Source organism: Myotis yumanensis, unplaced genomic scaffold (genome assembly GCF_028538775.1).
Source record: "Myotis yumanensis isolate MYYU_CA2020_CCGP unplaced genomic scaffold, mMyoYum1.0.hap1 SCAF_13, whole genome shotgun sequence".
Lineage (NCBI taxonomy): Eukaryota > Metazoa > Chordata > Mammalia > Chiroptera > Vespertilionidae > Myotis > Myotis yumanensis.
Window position 1 is genome coordinate 27,770,999 of NW_027223764.1, and position 19,377 is coordinate 27,790,375.

The following is a 19,377-nucleotide window of genomic DNA, read 5'->3' on the forward strand; positions in this document are numbered from 1 at the left end:
GGAATTTTGTTTACATACTCTTCTCCCCATACAAGTCTTTGAAGAATGAAAGGTGGAAGTCACAGGGTGGGGTCTGATCTGGTTGCTGGAACTTCAAGCTGTGCCGTGAGAACCTGATGTTAGCAGTGGTGGCCCTGGGAGGATTTTAAGAAGAGAAAGGACTGTTTCTGCCCGGGTGATTTCAGGCCAAGGTGTGAGACACGTACTCTTCCACCTCTGGGAGCCAGCGCCTTGAGCTTCTCCTATTAATCCCTGTTGGCAAGAAAGAATCGGAAATTCTCTTGAAGTGAAGTAACTGCCAATGTTAGTGCCTTCTTCCTAGGAGATGTGCTTTTTAGCAGAAAAGAAAACATCAGTCTAGGAATCCAAGTCCTTTTCTTAAGCGAATGAGTCCTATAATTTGGGTCTAGTCATGACTTTTGGAGGCTCCACCCTGCTTCTCTTGATTGAGTTTAAAACAAGCCTTTCTTTCACAAAACCTCAGAGAGTGGGTGGCTTAGCCAGGGGCCAGCATCTTTATTAGTTTCAAGGATCTTGGCCCCATCTTCTGGCCTTGCCTCCAAGTAGGGCAACTCACAACTGCCCTGGGCACTGAGAGTATGACAGATGAGGTAGCAAGCCAAGCTCAGTCTTCTTTCACACAGCCAGGGACTTTCGGGGGGTGGAGGGAGAGGGGGAGGAGGGCTCGAGATCATGGCAGAATTCATGTAAGATACTAAATTCCTAAAAAAAGATGAAGTTATGTTGATGTCCCACACTTAAGGCAGTAAAGTGCAAAATGTTTACAAAATTTTCAACAGGAGTTTTTTAGTTGCTTGAGTTAAGTTATTATGGGAGGTAATAAATTGCAGTAAGTATTTTAATTTAGAAAATCAAAGACTTACATGATAATGCCTCCACTGGAATAAGTCTTTACGGGTGTAGCAATAACTATGATAAAATTTAACTAGATTGGGAAGCAGAAGATATAGGAATATTGTTTTTGGTCTTATCATCTCCCCTTCCTGCGATCCCCCAGTTTTCAAATCTTAACCTCTAGAGTGCCGGGGAGCGCAATCGTGCTCCTCCTATCTTTTGCCAAAAGTGCCGGAGCGCTATCGTGCTCCTCCTGCGGTGTCACTATTAGATGCTAGTAGTTCACTCTTTATTGACAGATGGCACCTAAGTGCAGATTACTTATGATGCCGAATGTTTGTAGTTCTAAAATTGACCACTGGCATTTATCTGCCTAATTTTTTACAGGTACTACGATTTTCTGAAGTTTACTCAGATTTTGTAGCCCTAAAGCTTCGAAATGGCGTCCACTTCTAAGTCTGCTTTTATTAGTGATGATGATATTGCTAAATATGTCAATTCTTGCTGTGAAGATGACGATTTTGTGGAAGATATTGGAGAAAGGTGTCCCTCTATTTTAACATTATATATTTTGTTCACTTTTTTTCCTACTAGTATTTTATAATACAATCAGCAAACAATATATGTGAAAGATGAAAACAAATGTAGTAAAGGTTTCCTTAAGTTTTTGAATATGTAACTTCATTTACTTGCGATTCATAATTTTTTTCCTAAACTGCTGTAAAATCAGCAAAAATGCCTTGGCAATTTTAGCATAGTTCCTAGGATATTGGTTGGCACTCAAAGGGTTAAACCTTTCTTAAGGTCTCCAGCCCTGGCTGGTCCAGCTGCCTTGTAGAGTTTCCACTTGAGTGTATCCTATGCACATTAATCAGAGCTGCACCTTGGTCTGCTCTTTCCGTCATCCCCTATATGCTTTGCCAAACCAAGTCACTGTTGATTCTGCTTTTAAAGTGACCTCACATCCACCACTTCTCCCTGTCTTCCTGCCACCCTCCTGGCTCGTCTCTTGGGTGACTGCAGTTGCTCCCTATGTTCGTTGTGACTCTTCCATTCTCTTTATGAAACACAAGTCTGGTAACTCACACTCCTTCCCCTCAGAAAAACAAACCAAACAAACCTACACCACCCAGCTTTTCCATAACTTCCCATGATTTTAAATTGAAATAATAATCTCACAACCTCAAAGTCCCTGGTGCCCTTTCCTAGCCCTCCCCACTCGGTTTCTGTTTCTCCGGAAATGGCATTCCCTTCCACTTTCCTCCCTCCTTTTAAAACTTCTGTTGACTTCTGTTGTTTTCCTGTTCTCCCCTGATACTGTTTTGTCAGGTAAAGCCTTAGGTTAGAGACCGCCTTATAGTATCACGTCCATCCCATTGGTAGAACTTACACCTCAGCGGTATATCCCAGTCCCTAGCATGGTGTCTGGCATATAGTAGACACTGAATTGTATTTGTCGAGTGAAAGTAGTGTTATTTATAAATATTTTAAGTGCTTCTAAATACTCGGGGAGGTGGCATGTCTAATGTATGTGTGCACCTGTCTCATGGCAGACACTGCTGGTCGGTCACCCTTCCCTTCCCCTGGCTGGCTTCTCAGTGTTGCACTTTAGGCAGCTGCTTCTGGCCTGCTGGTCTGTCTGAACCCCCATGTGGCATGAAACCTATTGGCCATTTCTAGTCTAGCAGACAAAGGCATAGCACTCTGGATGTTTAGGTTCTTGACTTGATCTTTAGACACATCGTGTAAACTCGGTATGCCTTAGTTTGCACACCAGTCTGATGCGAGTAATTAGATGGTAAGATAAGATATTCTTTCTTGAGGATAAAGTAAGAAACATTGAAAAATTAGTAAAGCTTATCCAAATATAAGGTTGTATAGTTACATTTAATGTGTTTTGATATAACAAATACTCATCTTGTAATCAGCCACTCTTTTTTGGCGACTAAAATGTAAATTCTTGCCCTAGCCGGTTTGGCTTAGTGGATAGAGTGGTAGCCTGCAGACTAAAGGGTCTTGGTTTTGATTCCGGTCAAGGGTACATGCCCATTTTGCAGGCTTGATCCCCATTAGGGGGTTGTGCAGGAGGCAGCCGATCAGTGATGCCCTCTCATCATTGCTGCTTTTATCTTTCTCCCTCTCCCTTCCTCTCTCTGAAATCAATAAAAATGTATTTTAAAAGAAATAAATAAAATGTAAATTCTTTATACACATAAATCTGAAATTTAATCACAGGCTTACCATATCTATTTTACAATAGGGACTGTTTTTCTTTCTTTTTTTTAAATTGTTTTATTGCTTAAAGTATTACAGAGAGTATTACATATGTCTCCTTTTTCCCCCGCCTTTGACAAGGGGACTGTTTTTCTTTCAGAATTAAGTTGATCTCTTGTTTCAGTATGTACTAGATGTTTACTTTTTATTTTGCTGGTGAAGAGTACATTTCAAGGAGATAGAATGTAAAACGTCAAGGAGAGGCTAGTTTTTTGTTTAGTTTACTGTCATTCTGCTGCAGTGTGTCACAGAGTGTACCCCTGGTCACCTGTATCAGAAACACCAGTGGGTGGTTATATTATAGGTTCCCACCCCCACAGCTTACTGAATCAGACTTTTTGAGGCCTGGACATCTGCATTATTAAGCTCCAGAAGTTTGAGAACCTCGCCCATGTAATGCCTGGTATATTGTGCAGTGTTAGTAAGTTCTAAACGGAACCTGTAAAAGATGGCTCACTCGCTGACCTTTTCAGTCACCTGAGCATAACAATGACATCAGAAAACAAACATACCACTGCCAACGCTGCCCAATAAAAGGCAAAGCTATTGATTGTGGCTAAGGTTGAAAACAGTCAGTGACCTTATTCAGCTGGAGCACAGAAGATCAACAAGGGGCATTGTTCCCAGAGGCTTAAACACACTGGTCCTCTGGGAACAGTGGCCCTTTGACCACAGCTGCCATGGGCAGAAAGAAACCAGACAAGGTTCTGCTCTCCTCAATGCTGAGCGAGGGCCAGTCCTGCAGTGGGGGGTGCTCTGATTTCTCTGTGGCAGCCCAGCAGGACCAGGCCGGCAGTGACCTTCACCTTCACCTTCACCTTCACCCACTATTTTCCTGTCCTCTCTGGATACCTCGGGTGCAGGGGAAAACTTGCTCTGAACTGAAAGGCAGAAATAATAACACCGATTTTAAAAGCTGGCATTGCCAAGTGGGTAGGATGTGCTTTACCTACATTAGCTCACATAATCAGCTGAAAGCTGGGGAGAGCCAGGATGTCTATGAGAAAGCATTTCGAGGCAAATCTGAACCCTGGACTGGACTCCTAAGGGAGGTTGCTGGTCTCCATCTCAGTTCATGTCAAGGCTTCTCTGTGCGGTCTGCTTCCTTTTCCTTTATGGCACTTATGGTGAAGCTCTTGCTCTTCTTGGATTCAGCTCCGCAGCCTCACCTTCCTGATGGTACGATGTGGACGAGAATTATGGTCCAGAAAGTAATCCTGAGCTGCTGCGACTGTCCCCCTCAGGGCACTCTGATCTTAGCAAATGCTGCTGCATGTTGTTCCACTGACATCTTGGTCCCACCTAGATAAACAGGGAGATGCTAAGTCAATGAAGTGTTACATCATGAGAGGGGGAAGGGCAGAGAACTCAATGTGTCATCACCGACGCTATCCCAGGTGAGCCTCCTCATAAGACTAGTGTCTCACAGAGTGTATTCTGAGAAAAGCTGCTGTGTCGCCATCCTTGGCAGAAGGAGGATTTGAGATTTGGAGGCACTTGTTCTGAGCTTCCAAATTTTCTGGAGTTACTTTGCCTGTGGATTAGAAAGTTACTGTGGGGAGAAAAGAAGGTTTGAACTAAGGATTAGGTAAGGTCAATGCAGGGTCTTGGGTTATTTGGTGATTTGCCTCAGCCATTCAGTTAGAGATAGTAGAGAAATGACAGATGGGTAAAAATTTAAAAACACAGAAGGACGAACAGACCAGATGATTTCAGATCTTGTTTTAAAGGACTCAGCTTATTGAACTAAGGATGTTCAATAGACTATAGAATTTGAATATCTTGAATACCAGATTATAATTAGACTAACAGTAAAGACAATAGGAACAGACTGGGGAAATTCAGCCACAAGAGGTTGAGAGAAGTGCAGACTGAAATGATTCAGAGGGCTGTTTTGCCTACAAGGCCTCCTATGACTACATGAGAACAATGTGTTGATCCTGTGACTCAGTGAGCCTATTTCTAGGAGTAATTTCTAAGTAAATGATAAGCTAAATGTGTTCAGAGATTTAACTTTGAGGATGCTTAGTGAGCATTGTTTGAAACTAAATATTGAGCAACCCAGATAGGTCCTCCAAAGAGCGATGAATAGATCCACTAGAATTCATCTGTATAATAGAATATTGTGTAACCATGACAAAGATGTTGATGAAAAATATTGACATAGGACAAGTGCATATGAAAAATAGGCAATAATAGAATTTATAAGGTTAACATACTACGCAAAGAAACTGTGTAATACAGGGGGAAAACCAGGAAAGGCATTAATCAGAATGTTCCCTTCGATTATCTTTTTTTTTTTTCTTTAAGTGGTAGAATTTGAAGTACCTGGAATTCTTTCTTAGGGCTTTAACACTTATAATGTTTAATGTAAACATATAGAATTATTTCTGTAATTAAAGCAAGTAGTTAATTACGTAGAAACTACATAGTGATATGATGTATTTAAAGGTGCTTTGTCAACGTTTTATCCAAATATTTCAATATTTGATCATTTTTAAACCCAAATATCCCTGGTAGTTCAAAGGAGCTGTTAGTCCCTCATATCATGTGTGTTTTGCTGACTTTTCTGCACTGATTTTGTTGCCTTTGCCTTTGGACAAGCTGTACTCGACCATGTCCCCCACTTCCAGGCTATTGGCATCACCAGAGAACTCACTGTAATAGAAAAAGATTTCCTTATCATGACTGGCTGTTTCAGTAAATCCAGAATTATCCTTCAGAGTTGCCACATAACTCAAGAGCCTCTTAGAGTTGGAATTATGACCTAAAAGTCACACATAGGTTTATCTGCTGTCCAGGCCTCTGTTGGCCACAAATACTAAAGTCAATCTTATCCCCTGTTTGAGAAGTAGATCTGTCCACATCCCTGGCTTGAAAAGCAATAGTCAGTTTCACCCCACAATCATCATAAGCAATAATACCATCCTCAGCCTCCTTGTCTTTGCCTTTATTTGGGCTAGTGGTTTTAGCATTAGGAAAGTGGCTTCCTTCTTTACGTGCCCAGAAAACGATCTGAATGGGAATGGAAGGAGATCATGCCCCAGGGAAGTTTTTTAATCCTCATGCATGATTTCCTTGGGCAGAGAGCCTATCAGAAACCATAGTAAACTCCCCTTCCTCTGCAACATGGAACTGGTTCCCATCCAGAATTTTACTCTAGTGGAAGAACATACGAGCATCATGATCCACATACTTGATGAAACCAAAACCATCTCTCATGGCAGCAATTACACCCATTTCTCTGGCTCATTAGTGAACTAAAATGTATTTGATAGAACTTCTATGTTGGTTTCTTATTCTAATTTGTCATGTCCTATCGTGGTTGCCTTCCAACAGTGTCACCTTGTATTTTGTATCTTTGTCTCCAAAGGGAAGTTCTGTAGGAATCACAAAGTCACCTTTAATGCATCATGGCAATGGGCCATTTTGGTTTTTTACTGGGTACTTTTGGGATAACTTTAGCTGTAGTTCCTTCAAAATGTCCAATGCTGATATCTTAAAAAATATCTGTTCCTTGAGGCAATAGTCTGATGTATATAGCAACTTCTTTACCATTTCTGTCTTTGATTGTGAATTCCACACCATCTCCAGTCTGTACGGCTTCTCATTACCTCAGGGGGAAACCCTTTATATTATTTCTTTGATCAGAATTCTGTGCCCTGCCCCATTTCCCATTTTGCTTTTGCCATCAGAACTTTAGAAATCATTTTCATGTTCAAGCACACCAAGAGTGTTATCTGGTGATTGGAAAATCAGCTTCTTTTTCTATTTCATGACTTTATATTTGTGACTGTTCCTTCCAAGTGCATGTGTCTTACATTGTATGTTGTCTTAAATCTCTCTTGGAGATGAATAGCACTTAAATAATTTATTAAAATGAACTGCTAGGTATTGTATTATGATTTTAGATAAACCATTAACTTTGCTTGTATCTTTAAGATTTTGGACAGAATATTAAATATATTTTTAATCGGCTATAAGAAGGCCAGGGATTTTGGAGGAAATACTAGGGCCAAAAACTTGTGATACAGCTTGAACACCTAAGTTGTGTGTGAGTTTAAGCAGCCAGTATTAATTTCAGTGTGGTTGATCATTAAGATCTTATCTAACTAGCATACATTAAAGCAATGTGCAGGTTTTCCTGGGGATGGGATGATAATTGAGGAGCACGGTGAGTAAGTATTTATTATGTAGATGGGCTGTGCTGCTTTTTTGCTTTGAAGGAAATAATGAGAATTAGACAAGGAAACTGCAAAGGCTACTGGGTACAAAAAAGCTCTTTCTCTCAGTGTGGGATTGAAATGTGCAGGAGGGTTAGTTATTCCCTCCTCTGCACCCTCATGCACTTGGTTCTCCTTTCTGAATGCTCTCATTGTATGGCACTGTAATGATTTGTTGATGTTCTGTGTCTCAATGAAACTATAGTTGGCCCAGCCTTGGTCTTCTTTTTGTCAGCCTCATCTAGCACAATGCTAGCAGTGAGTTTTTTGAACATACGATTTATATTTCTGAAATAGCAGATTAGCAGGCATATTTTAGTCCAGTATTTCAAATATTGGCAAATATTTTGAATAGTGAAAAGGGTTTGGGAGGCATTTTCACCCCCAAAGCATATTATGTGTTCATTCAAAAAAAAGTTCTGTAATCTCACATTTCTATAGCTAGTAGGTTCCAAAGAGCAATTTGGTGCTGAGGCCTACTGGAACGGGGTCAGAAATCCTTCCTCAGGCAGGTCTTTATACCTTTTCTCCTCTATATTTCTGTAAAGTGCTGGGTGTGAACACCCACCTTTGTTTATTAAAGGCCTTCAGTACACCTGGCTGTATATTGTGCTGAGGATACAGTAGTGACCAAAAGCTTGGACTCTTGCCCCAGGGATGGAGTTTATTTTCTGAAATATCAGAAGCAGACAGAAGTCTTAGGAGTTGCACAGTGAACGTTCTTGCTGTCTTCTTCTCTTGAGGGCACATAGAAAACGCTTTGTTTCCATGTCTCTTGGTGACACATAGAAAACCATAAATCAGAACATACAAGAGTCAAAGATTGGCTATTTGGGATAAGAACGCTCTGCTGCAAGCAAAATTAGAAAAGGATATTTTGATTTACATTTTCCTTCTCTATCTACTCTCACCCCAAACACATATTTTGTTTCTTCCTAACACATTGATGTTACTTCATTTTCACCAGTGTACCAGCTCTAGAACCCAATTTTTTGTGGAAATTGAGTCACTTTTGAATAACTATAGTGATTTGTAGATTACTCCTCTCTGACAGTGTTCCCGAGGGACATTATGATTAAACCGGATGATAGGAGATTTGTAGTAGCAGGTCACTTTGATGGGTGGACATATTGGGACCTTTCAGTGACTGGGGGTTCTTTAAAGCACATCTTGGGGGTGAGAGATGGATTTCATTGAACGTCCAGGGGATTGGGGAGCTCCCCCCTATCAGGCACAGAGCAGGGCGGATAGGGAGGTTTTGGCCCCACCCCCTGTCACACACAGAGCCGCAGGGAGATCAGGGGGTTGGGGAGCTGCCCCCTATCAGGCACAGAGCAGGGCTGATCAGGGGGTTGGGGCGCCTTCCCCTGTCACGAACAGAGCAGGTCAGATAGGGAGGTTGTGGCCCCGCCCCCTGTCACCCACAGAGCCGCAGGGCGATCAGGGGGTTTGGGCGCTGCCCCCTGTCACGCTGATCCCGGTGCCGGGAGCCTCGCTGCTCCGCTGATCCCGGTGCCGGTAGGCATATTACCCTTTTACTATTTTTTTTTTTAATATATTTTATTGATTTTTTACAGAGAGGAAGGGAGAGAGATAGAGAGTTAGAAACATCGATGAGAGAGAAACATCGATCAGCCGCCTCCTGCACATCTCCTACTGGGGATGTGCCTGCAACCAAGGCACATGCCCTTGACCGGAATCGAACCCGGGACCTTTCAGTCCGCAGGCCGACGCTCTATCCTCTGAGCCAAACCGGTTTTGGCCCTTTTACTATTTAGAATAGAGGCCTGGTGCACGGGTGGGGGCCGGCTGGTTTGCCCTGAAGGGTGTCCTGGATCAGGGTGGGGGTCCCCACTGGGGTGCCTGGCCAGTCTGGCTAAGGGGCTGAGGGCCGTTTTCAGGCTGGCGGGTGACTGAAGCTCCCAACTGCTCCTTTTTTTCTTTTCTTTTCTTTTTTTTTTCTATTCTGGGCCAGCTTTAGCTCTGAGGCCTCGCTGCTGAAAGCAGGTTTCTGGCCTTTACCTTCTGTATTTGATACAATGTTGCCGGCTGGCTGGCTGAAGCCCAGCTGACTGAAAGCCGGTTTCTGGGGTTTTGTTTAGCTTCTATATTTGCAACATAGTTGCTTAGAGTTGCAGCTGAGAGGCCAGCAAGTCAGGCGGGGAACTTTGGAGTCTGCCATCACTGAAGCAAGCAAGCCTCCCTGTTCGCTTCAGTGCATGGCTGCTGGCCACCATCTTGGTTGACAGTTAATTTGCATAAGGATATGCTGATTAGCCAATGGGAAGGGTAGCGGTCGTACGCTAATTACCATGTTTCTCTTTTATTAGTGTAGATGTGCATCTTTGTTATATTCTCTTCTGAAGAATTCTGACGAATCTTTCACATCTTACTTTTTTTTTTTACCCTTTTATTGTTGCCATGAGATCACCCCTTGTTGCTGCTCTGGGCCTTTACCTGGAAACACTAGTTATATTATTAATTTTTCCATTAAATGTGTTTGGTGCTATTTATGGAAAGGCTGTAAGCGCTTTGATCCTCCGCTCACCAACTCTGTGACACTGGGAAACGCTGAGCCTCTCTGCCCATTTGTCATCTGTAGAATGGGCTGAAAACAGCACCTATGTACAGAGTTTGTATTTGCAGTCACTGAGATAATACATGTTAAGTACACTTAGAATAATCAACAAGTGATTATTATAAAGGTGGGCATAGGTACTGTGAGAATATGAAGGCTGGACACTAACCCAGCTTTGAGTGGTGATCATGAACTACTCCCCAGAGGGTGTCAAGCCTCAGTGAGTTAGTCAAGAGAAGAAAGGGCAGAAAGGGTGTCCCTTGAAGGCAAATGTCTACAAGGATTTTACTAGTGATGGGGCAGAAACTGCTGGGAGATGAAGTAGAGAGGTCAGCAGGGAGCAGATGTGGAGGGCTTGTTTTTCAAGCCAAGAGGTTCTGATTGTATTCCTGGGAAATGAGGAACCATGGAGGAACTTGTACAGTTGGTCTGAAATGAGGAATCAGAGTTCAACAGCGTCCACATGGAGACACTGAGTCCTGTGGGAAGACGATCCAAGAGACCCTTTAGGATAGGGACAGTGAGGAGGGCCAAGGGACAAACATAGACACTGTTTGCATCAGCTGCTCGCCTTTAAGTTCTAGGGGACTTGGAGTAAAACCAAAGAAAGGTATAACTTGCCATGCTTTGATTCCCTTTGAGAAAATGGATGAGGTGGCTGCAATGTGAATTTTTAAAAAATATATATTTTATTGATTTTTTTTTACAGAGAGGAGGGGAGAGGGATAGAAAGTTAGAAACATCGATCAGCTGCCTCCTGCACACTCCCTACTGGGGTTGTGCCCGCAACCAACGTACATGCCCTTGACCGGAATCGAACCTGGGACCCTTGAGTCCGCAGGCTGACGCTCTATCCACTGAGCCAAACCGGTTAGGGCATGCAATGTGAATTTTTAAAAAAATATATCGTTTTATTGATTTCAGAGAGGAAGGGAGAGGGAGAGAGATAGAAACATCAATGATGAGAGAGAATCATTGATCAGCTGCCTCCTGCACGCCCCCTACTGGGGATGGAGCACACAACCTGGGGATGTCCATTGACTGGAATCGAACTGGGGGCTCTTCAGTCTGCAGGCTGACACTCTGTCCACTGAGCCAAACCAGCTTGGGCCATTTCTGTTATGGAGAAAATCTGCTCAGGAAGTAGAAGGTGGTCGCCCCACATTTCTGCCTGGCACACTGTTTGGGACGCTGCTGTGTGTGTGCACTAGGGGCGCAAGTCTGCTGGCTTGTGCAGGGTAAGAACCACTATTCTCTGTTTTCCTGTAATTGCAAAATTATCTTTTCTCACAGGGTGTTCTTGTTAGCCAATTTCCTCTTGATTAACTTTGTGTCTGGGATTGCCAGTTTTCTTTTTGACTACTTTTTTTTCTAATTATTTTCTCACTGTGGTTAGAAGTAGAAATGGAAATACATCAGGAAATGATTTATATGAAAAGGAATTTTCTCCCCACCCCTAAGTACACGCACATAAACAAGAAAAATGAAGACTAGCAACTAACTTTCATTTCTTTGGATAGACTATTGTGTTTTGTTATGCCATTTGGAAGAAGAGTAATAGAAGTAAATGTAAATGTATGTTGGGGCGATAGACAGCTGGCTATCCGAAGTGAGTATCAGCTTTGTGGAAGGAATAGAGACATTTTCTTGTCATTTTGTTTGGAATTGCCTGGTGGCTAGAGAGTGTTTCTCTTGCCACAGCGCTGCAATAAAAGTAAACACATACTTTTCTAAGACACAGATAGAGAGTGCTTTGAAATGTTTAAATAAAGAGCATTTACAATATGCTCACAGTGTTTGATTCTTAACCCCTCCAAAAGAGCATCCCCACAGTCCTCAAGCATCACTAATGTTGAAGGCAGAGAGGAGGCAGGGAATCTGGTGCTGGACTTGCCCTCCTGTGGGAAACTAGAAAACTGGACACCATATGGGACAGCCAGGACCGTGATCCTTGAGAGAAGAGAATCAGTGAGGTGAGCCCTCATCTGCCTGCTGTTCTGCTGGAGCCTTTGTCTTGGGAGGGGAGCCCTAGGAGCATGGTGGCCTCATGGAGTCCAGGGCTACCAAGAGGCTGGGATCTGTATGGCAGGGCCCTGGGGAGCCCAGAAGCTGGAATGTGTACATATATTAGGTGAGACCAGCAGAGAGCAGCTGCTACCAGGTTTGGAAGAGAATGGCCGTACCAGAGGTCATGCAGTACTGAGACAAATGGGGAGTTCTGGCCTATTGAGGTGGAGAGACCACACTGAGCACCTTAGCCATTCTACTGAGACACCAGAAAGACCACATCTTAGGAGTGAGGGCCATACCTTAGAGTAGGGCCATATGCTAGAACCACTGACATAGCTGAAACAGACATAGTGTCTTAACCAGGTATAAAACCAAGCCTGACAGGATTAAGAGGATCTGCCAGTAATTTAATTGCCATTGGAATCAAACGGAATACCTTCTAATTGTCTACCTTATAATGGGAAAGAAGTTTACAAAAAGCAGGAAAATGTGATTCATATTTAAAATGAAAAGCAGTCAGTACAAACAGACAATGCCTTTAAAACTGTGTTATGTTAGATCTTGGTCTCTAATAGCATCGGGACTTTTTGGAGAAATGACTTCATCTAGAGAAGAGATGGGATAGGTACAAGATGACCCCAGCACTTGTTTTTTGGTAATGTCAGCAAGTAAGGATATAAAAGTAAGAAAAAAAATGATGGGACGTGTCACAAAGATAAAGGGGTTCCCACTGGCTAAATCTGAGACAGTTTGAGCACCAGAATAATTAAGTCAGTGATAAATTATAAACCATCGAAAAAGTAGGACTTCACGCATCCATATTGATCATAAGTAGATAAATAGACAAATAATGTACAACGCTGAGTAATGACTGACAAATGTGGAGGGAATGCTGGCATTGGAGCAATCAGCATGTTGTGGCCATTGCAATCCAGTTTAGATCAGGCAAGGATCACAAATGAATGCTCAATCTAGGGGGAAATTTTGCCAGGGGACAGGTATTTTCATGGTCTTAAAGTATCTCCCCACAGATAACTTATTAGTTGCAAGGGAAAACTTAGCAATTTTCCATTGAAGAAATTAGACAAAACCTTGGCGGGGTGATCAAAATTAACCTCGCCAAGGAGGGTCCTGGACTGTATATGCTTTCAAATATGATACCTGGAGAGGAAACCATTGCCTCCGTAGTTTTGGCTGATAATGCATGACCTGAATTGAGTCATGAGGAAATGTCAGACAAGTCAAAAGGAAATGTTTTATTCATATAAATAAGGGGGAGGGCTATATTTTTCTAAAGTGTCAGTGTAATAAAGGACAAAGGAAAGCTGTGTGCTTCAGATTAATGGCAATTAGTACCAGACCTGACCCTGAACTGGATCCTTAGTTGGAGGAAAAGATGCTCCAGTGTGTGTTTGGTTAATTGAAAATGGTGGTAGATGAAAGTATTATATCAATTTTAAATCTAACATAGATAACATTATGGCTATTTAAGTATTCTGCTATTTATAAGAAATAAATTCACAAGTATTTAGATGTAAAAAAGCCCTGAAGATTATCTCCACGTGGCTCAGAAAGAAAATGTTGAGTGAATGTGTCTGTAGACAAAGAGTGAATTATTAAGTATAACCTTTATACTTAATAATTCTTTGAACTAGTATTATTCTACAAGTTTGAAGTTATTTCCAAGTTAAGAAAATACCCAGCAATATAACAATGGCTTAACGAGAAAAGGAGAGTATGTGAAAAAGATACATGTGTTTCTTAACTATCTATGTGTGGATTTTCTACCTTTTGGTTGTCTCTGGTAAATGAACATTTAATCCTATCACACAACATCTGTGTCATTCAGCAGGCAAAGCCATTTCTATATCTGTTGGCTAAGAAAGTAAATCTACTGCAAGAAGAAATAACAAGCTTGCTTTCCAACTTGAAACCATTATCTCATTTCGTGCCATAGAAGAATTTAGAATGAGGAGTCATAGAGGTGGTTCTAATCCCTCCTTTGATACTTGCCGGCTGAATGGTCATGGGAAAGTTCTGTAACTTTGGGAAGTTCAGCTGCTGCATTTTTATTTATTTTTAATGATGAAAAAATGTGGGTTTTTTATTGCTTTTAGGGAGAGGAAGGGAGAGGGAGAGAGAGATAGAAACATCAATGATGAGAGAGAATCATTGATTGACTGACCCCTACTAGGGATCAAGCCCACAAACTGGGCATGTGCCCTGATCTGGAATTGAACTGTGTTATGACCCCCTGGTTCATAGATCAATGCTCAACCACTGGAGTCACACCGGCCAGGCCAGCTGCAGTATTTTTAAATAATACTTGCCTATTTTCAAGATCTTATGGCTCAATGAGAAAATGCATGTGAGAGCTGTTTGTAAATAATAATGGTTTCCTGTACGAACATTAAATTACTACTAGTAGTTGTGGCTAAAGATTAACAATGGCTTAGACTGAGATAGAGATTTTTTTTTTAACTCCAGGGGCTCTTTTTTCTTGTAAATGTCAAGATTAATTCTAGAAGAGAGACTTTCCCCAGTAGACCCTTTGGTTCCTTCCAGTTGCCCTCTTTCTTATTTCTTGTCTTTCTTGTTCCAGGCAAAGCTTCCATGACTGCAGGAGTTGGGGATTCTCTGAATTTCAAGAATAGTGAAGTGGGAGCATAGCAGATGGTATATGAAAGCCAGCATGCATGTAAGTCAAATTCATTGTTCTGCCCATTCCCAGACTTCTCACGGATCTGAAGTGCCTCAAATAGCTCCTGCTTTGCTCTGAGATTGTGTGTGAGGCTCTGATGGATGGAGGGATCTTCCAAGTCTTTGAGATGCCCAGGTCAAAATCAGCCAAGGTTTTGGAGGAGAGAGGGCTGAAGAAGCTAGCTTCCTCGTAGGAAGAGGAAGACAACATGGGCCAGGGAGTTAGAAATTCATAAAACAAAGGGCACAGGAAATAATGTCTGCCCCAGTCACAGAAATGACTGAAAAGGTGCTGCTGGATCTGATGCCACATAGACCACCTTTAAAAGTTTAACATTTAAACTTGACATTTAAAAGGAGAAAGGCTGCTTGAATTAAAGAAAATCTCTGCCTTAGTGTACGGCATTTTTCATCTTTAACCAAAACTATTACTAATAATTTAATTTTATAGAAGAAATTATAAGGGAAGGTTCTAGGAGACCTGGGAGAGGCATTTGGGGCCAGGCCTTTTCCTTTAACCTGGAGTTACTCCTTATCCTGGGAGATGACAGTTCCCAGGTCTGCCCTTTCCTGTGGAGTTGATAGTCTTGTCCGGTGCTGCCAGCGTCAGTCTGAGATGAGATGAAGAGCTTGCTCTGAACATAGGCCAGTAAACAGCTTCCTTCATTGAGAAAGTCCTGTGCCCAAAGCAAAACTCGGCTGAACTAGCCAGGATTCTGAGTCTTGGTAGTTAGTTTCCATTCTGGCACATGATTACTATGTTTATATCCAAACAATATATTGATGCTTTTTGTCCATTTTTAAGCTTGATAATAGTGATTATGTGAAGTATTCTGCAACTAGCATTTTTCACTCAGTTATGTTATTAAAATTCACTTGTTGCATGCAATGGCAGTAAATTAAATTTTAATGTTAAATAAAGTTCTGTTGTGAAAATCTATTACACTTTATCTGTTGTGCCACTTCCTTCCAACTTTTGATATTCTTTTGCCAGTCTAGCGGATATAAAATAGCATATTATTGTGGCCTTAATTTGCATTTTCCTGATTAATACTGTCATTGAGCATCTTTCTTTTTAGTATCTTTGGAAAACAGACTTAATGACTTTAAAGTAGAGAAATTTTTCAGTCTTATATGGCTAGTGCAGTGTTATTTGTTTTATTTTTTTTGGAAACAGTCTAACCTCTCTTTTAACCCTGTGTTTTTTTTTATTCTTAATTTTTTCATTTGGATTGAAGTTTTTGTTGATTTGTGTTCTCATTCAATTTTTTTTTCTTTTTGGTCTGCTGGTTTGGAAAGTATGCATTTTATTTCTTGTTCTTCTAATGATTGCCCTGAAAGTGTACACTTAACAGTTTTGAAGTCCATCAGTAGTTAAGGTATTTTAATCCTCGTCCAGAATAATAAAAACTCATAGGACACCTAATGAGGACTGTCTTCTGTGTTTATGTGTTCTTCTCAGTGTTTCAGTTCTGTTGTATGTCTCATCGTACAAATTAGACAGCAATTGTTTAGAGGTGGTAACTGTGTAACTTTTGTGTTTATGATTTCTTGCTTTCTGCCGGCATGATCTCACTCGATAATAGGAGGGCCTCGGTCTTAACAATAAAAACCTTTCTTGGGATCAACCCAGGACCACTTTCGTTGGGCTTTCCCCACGTGGCTGAAAGCTGAAGGCTAGATGCCTGTCCCATTGCTGGCACTCAGAGTCGCCTCCAGGGCAACTCCTGCTTTCTTCTGCGCCCAGGTTTCAGTGCTCTGTTCCTGCCACATCCTCCTGGGGGTTGTTTCTTTACCCGGAGCCTCACCAACGCATTAAGAAGCACTTTTAAAAACAATTTATTCAGAATTATAGTATAGCAGAAAGGCCCTACAGATATCTTGTCCACCACAGTTCCTAAATTGGCAGTGCCCAAGTGATATTTTAAAATCAGGTTTTTTTTCTGTACATGTTCTTTATAAATTTTCTTAAACCTTTAAGTTTTACTTGAAAAATTACTTTATTTTACCTACAGATGGGAAAATATTAAAGTAGTGATTTCTTTGAAAGCTAGCTTAACCACATCTGTACTCATATCTCATATTATATCCTTACACTTTTGCCTATTTTTTCTTTTTTCTAGTTAATCTATTGAATATTTACTTCCTTGGAAATTGGAATCACTACTTTTGGGATAACTCGTAAGGACAGAGTTCTTACTCAGCACCCCTTTATTTATGCCTCCCAATCTATTTTCTTTTAAAGTGTCATCTATTTTCCTATCCAGAATACTGCACATAAAGGTTCCGTTGTGGATCTATGCCCGCAGATGCTTTTCCTTCTCACACGGAGTGCAGAAAATTGCCGTTTGCTGTTGTGAATTAGAGGCATCATCTGTCACTCCACGTCCTTACATTCTGCATCCCCTTAGGAGGTGTAGAAAGCAGCATAACGCTTTTGGTCTATAAAATGTTAGATTGACTTTGGCACATGAAAAATTCGTTATTTCAAAATGGATGTAAGGCGAGCTGCCTGATTTCATAGTTCACGCATTCTGCAGGAGATGAGCATGCCATGCCTTTGCAGAGGCTTCACAGCTCTGAAAGCCGGTGTGTGTGTGGATTAGGATTTTGTGAGAAAGTGGTATGGCAGTGATGTTTCCAATCTGCAAAGCCTTTACGCTTTGTAGGCCACAGGTACTCTGTAATACTAGTGTAATCACAGAAAAGGCAGGCACTGAAATGTCCCTAGGAAGTGCTGAGCTCTGTGGCTAGAGATTCTCTGAGGAACCCATGTCATTGACCCCGCACTTTCATTTGGAAGATGTCAACATCACGGAACTCTGTGGCTTTTTCTCCCTGGGGAAGCAAATCCTAACAGAAGTTACTAACTCCTCATAACCTGCGTTAGGGCTGGCTGTTAGTTCAGGCACTACTGCTGCTTTTTCGTTTGGTTAGCTGAGCAGTTGGAAGCTTCACCCCAGAGAGTTAAGTAGACCTCGAGCAGCTCACCAGGGAAGGCCAGAGCTTCCAGAGGAGTCCCTGCCCAGCCTCCTGGGCTGGGTAGCCATCACTCGCAAGTGGTCCCTGCTTGGGTGCAGGGAAGGGAATTTAATGGCCATTGCTCCCAGTTCGCTTTGCCTGGGCCGGCCAGTCATGTGGTAGAGCAATGTGGTAGGGCCATGTGAGCCTCCCATTCCTCGTCTTTTACTAGAAATATGTGTCCCTTTGAAAGTCATGATTTGGATCATTAGCTCATTTTGAACTCTGGTCACATCTAAATGATGCAGAGACAGCCCAAGAATACAGTCTTTCAGATGGACTTCCCAGTTGGGGTGTTAAAAACTGGGACTTGACAGTCATTGTCATCACGAGTGAGTACCCATGAATCAGTTTGGTCACTGGGCCCCATCCTGTGCCTCAGGGCAGTGCTTCGCTGCACATGCTCCCCGTATCTCATGGACTTTGGTCCTATCCGTGCTCCTCTGGACTGAGATCCGTCGCTCATCTCTGACGTGGCACTCGAACACTTGGCCACTCATAACATTTTCACTCTTTCTCACACGAGGTTTGAACTTGTATATTTCTAAATAAGGTTTTGAAAAGTAATATTGCTTTAAACACCTTCTTCTCCATCCTGTCCTCCTTTCTGTTTACCCAATTTACCTCTGCATGCTTGTTTTGCACCCTTTATTTGATGCCTGCAAAATGCCCACAATAATTTGTTTTTTTGCCGTTGTCTCAGTTAGGGTGGTTGGGGCTTGGCAGCAAAGCATTGATGGAGCCATATTAGGTTCACCAGCAGCCAGATGACATGGCTTCAAGTTGAAGTTCTATTCACAGCCTGTGTGACTTTGGCTAATAACTTAGCTTTTCTGAGTTTCCCCTTCTGATAACTAATAACTACCTTAATCTGTTCACATGGTAGAGCAGTGGTTCTCTGAAAAATTATTGAGGACCCTAAAGAGCTTTGCTTAAGTGGGTTATATCTAGCATTTTGTGGTAGGCAGAAAAACGGCCCCCCAGCTCCCCAAACTTGTGAATGTTACTCTCCATGGCAAAAGGGACTGCACGTGGTTAAATCAAGGTCTCGGGATGCGGAGCTTATCCTGGGTTACCAGGTGGGCTCAGTGTAATCCAAGGGTCCTAATAAGAGGGCGCAGGGGCGTTAGAGTCAGAGTGGGAATTTCAAGGATGGAAGCAGAGGTTGAAGTGATGCCACTGATAGAAGGGAGACCTCGAGACACGGAGAACAGGCAGCCTATAGAAGCTGGAAAAGGCAAGGGGCATATTCTCCCCTCGCTCCAGGAGGACCTCAGTCCTGCCAACACCTTCCTCTAAGCCTGTAAGACCCATTTTCAGCCTTCTGACCTCCAGAACGATAAGATGATTCATGTTATTTTAAGCCGCCATGTCTGTAGGAGTAGGAAAGTCATGCAAATATTTTCTGTGTTAGAAATTAAAAGTAAGAGATATAAAAAATATTACTTTTGCCCTGGCTGGGTGGCTCAGTTGGTTGGAGTGTTATCCCACGTGAGCGCACACACACACGCATATGCATGCATACACACACGAATTTGGGCTCAGTTCCCAATCAGGGAGCAATGCCTAGGTTGCAGGTTCAGTTGCCAGCCAGGGCACAAACGGGAGGCCGAGATTGATGTTTCTCTCCCTCTCCCTCTCCCTCTCCCTCTCTTTCTAAAATACATAAAAGCCTATCCTTGGGTGAGGACTTAAAAAATATGTAAAAATACTAAT

At 42.1% G+C, this 19,377-nt stretch overlaps 1 protein-coding gene and 1 pseudogene across 8 annotated transcripts in view; one reads left to right on the forward strand and one right to left on the reverse strand.

The window, feature by feature from the left end:
• Positions 1-19,377, forward strand: part of SGMS1 (sphingomyelin synthase 1) — a 261,890-nt gene that overhangs the window by 94,622 nt on the left and 147,891 nt on the right. For all 8 annotated transcript variants that reach the window (XM_070432761.1, XM_070432760.1, XM_070432766.1 and 5 more), the window contains one exon: positions 14,543-14,638. The gene's annotated coding sequence lies outside the window, so the exon portion shown is untranslated. The remainder of the gene's footprint in view (positions 1-14,542; positions 14,639-19,377) is intronic.
• The window catches only part of LOC139022181 (cold shock domain-containing protein E1 pseudogene), a 120,029-nt pseudogene continuing 106,327 nt past the window's right edge, over positions 5,676-19,377 (reverse strand).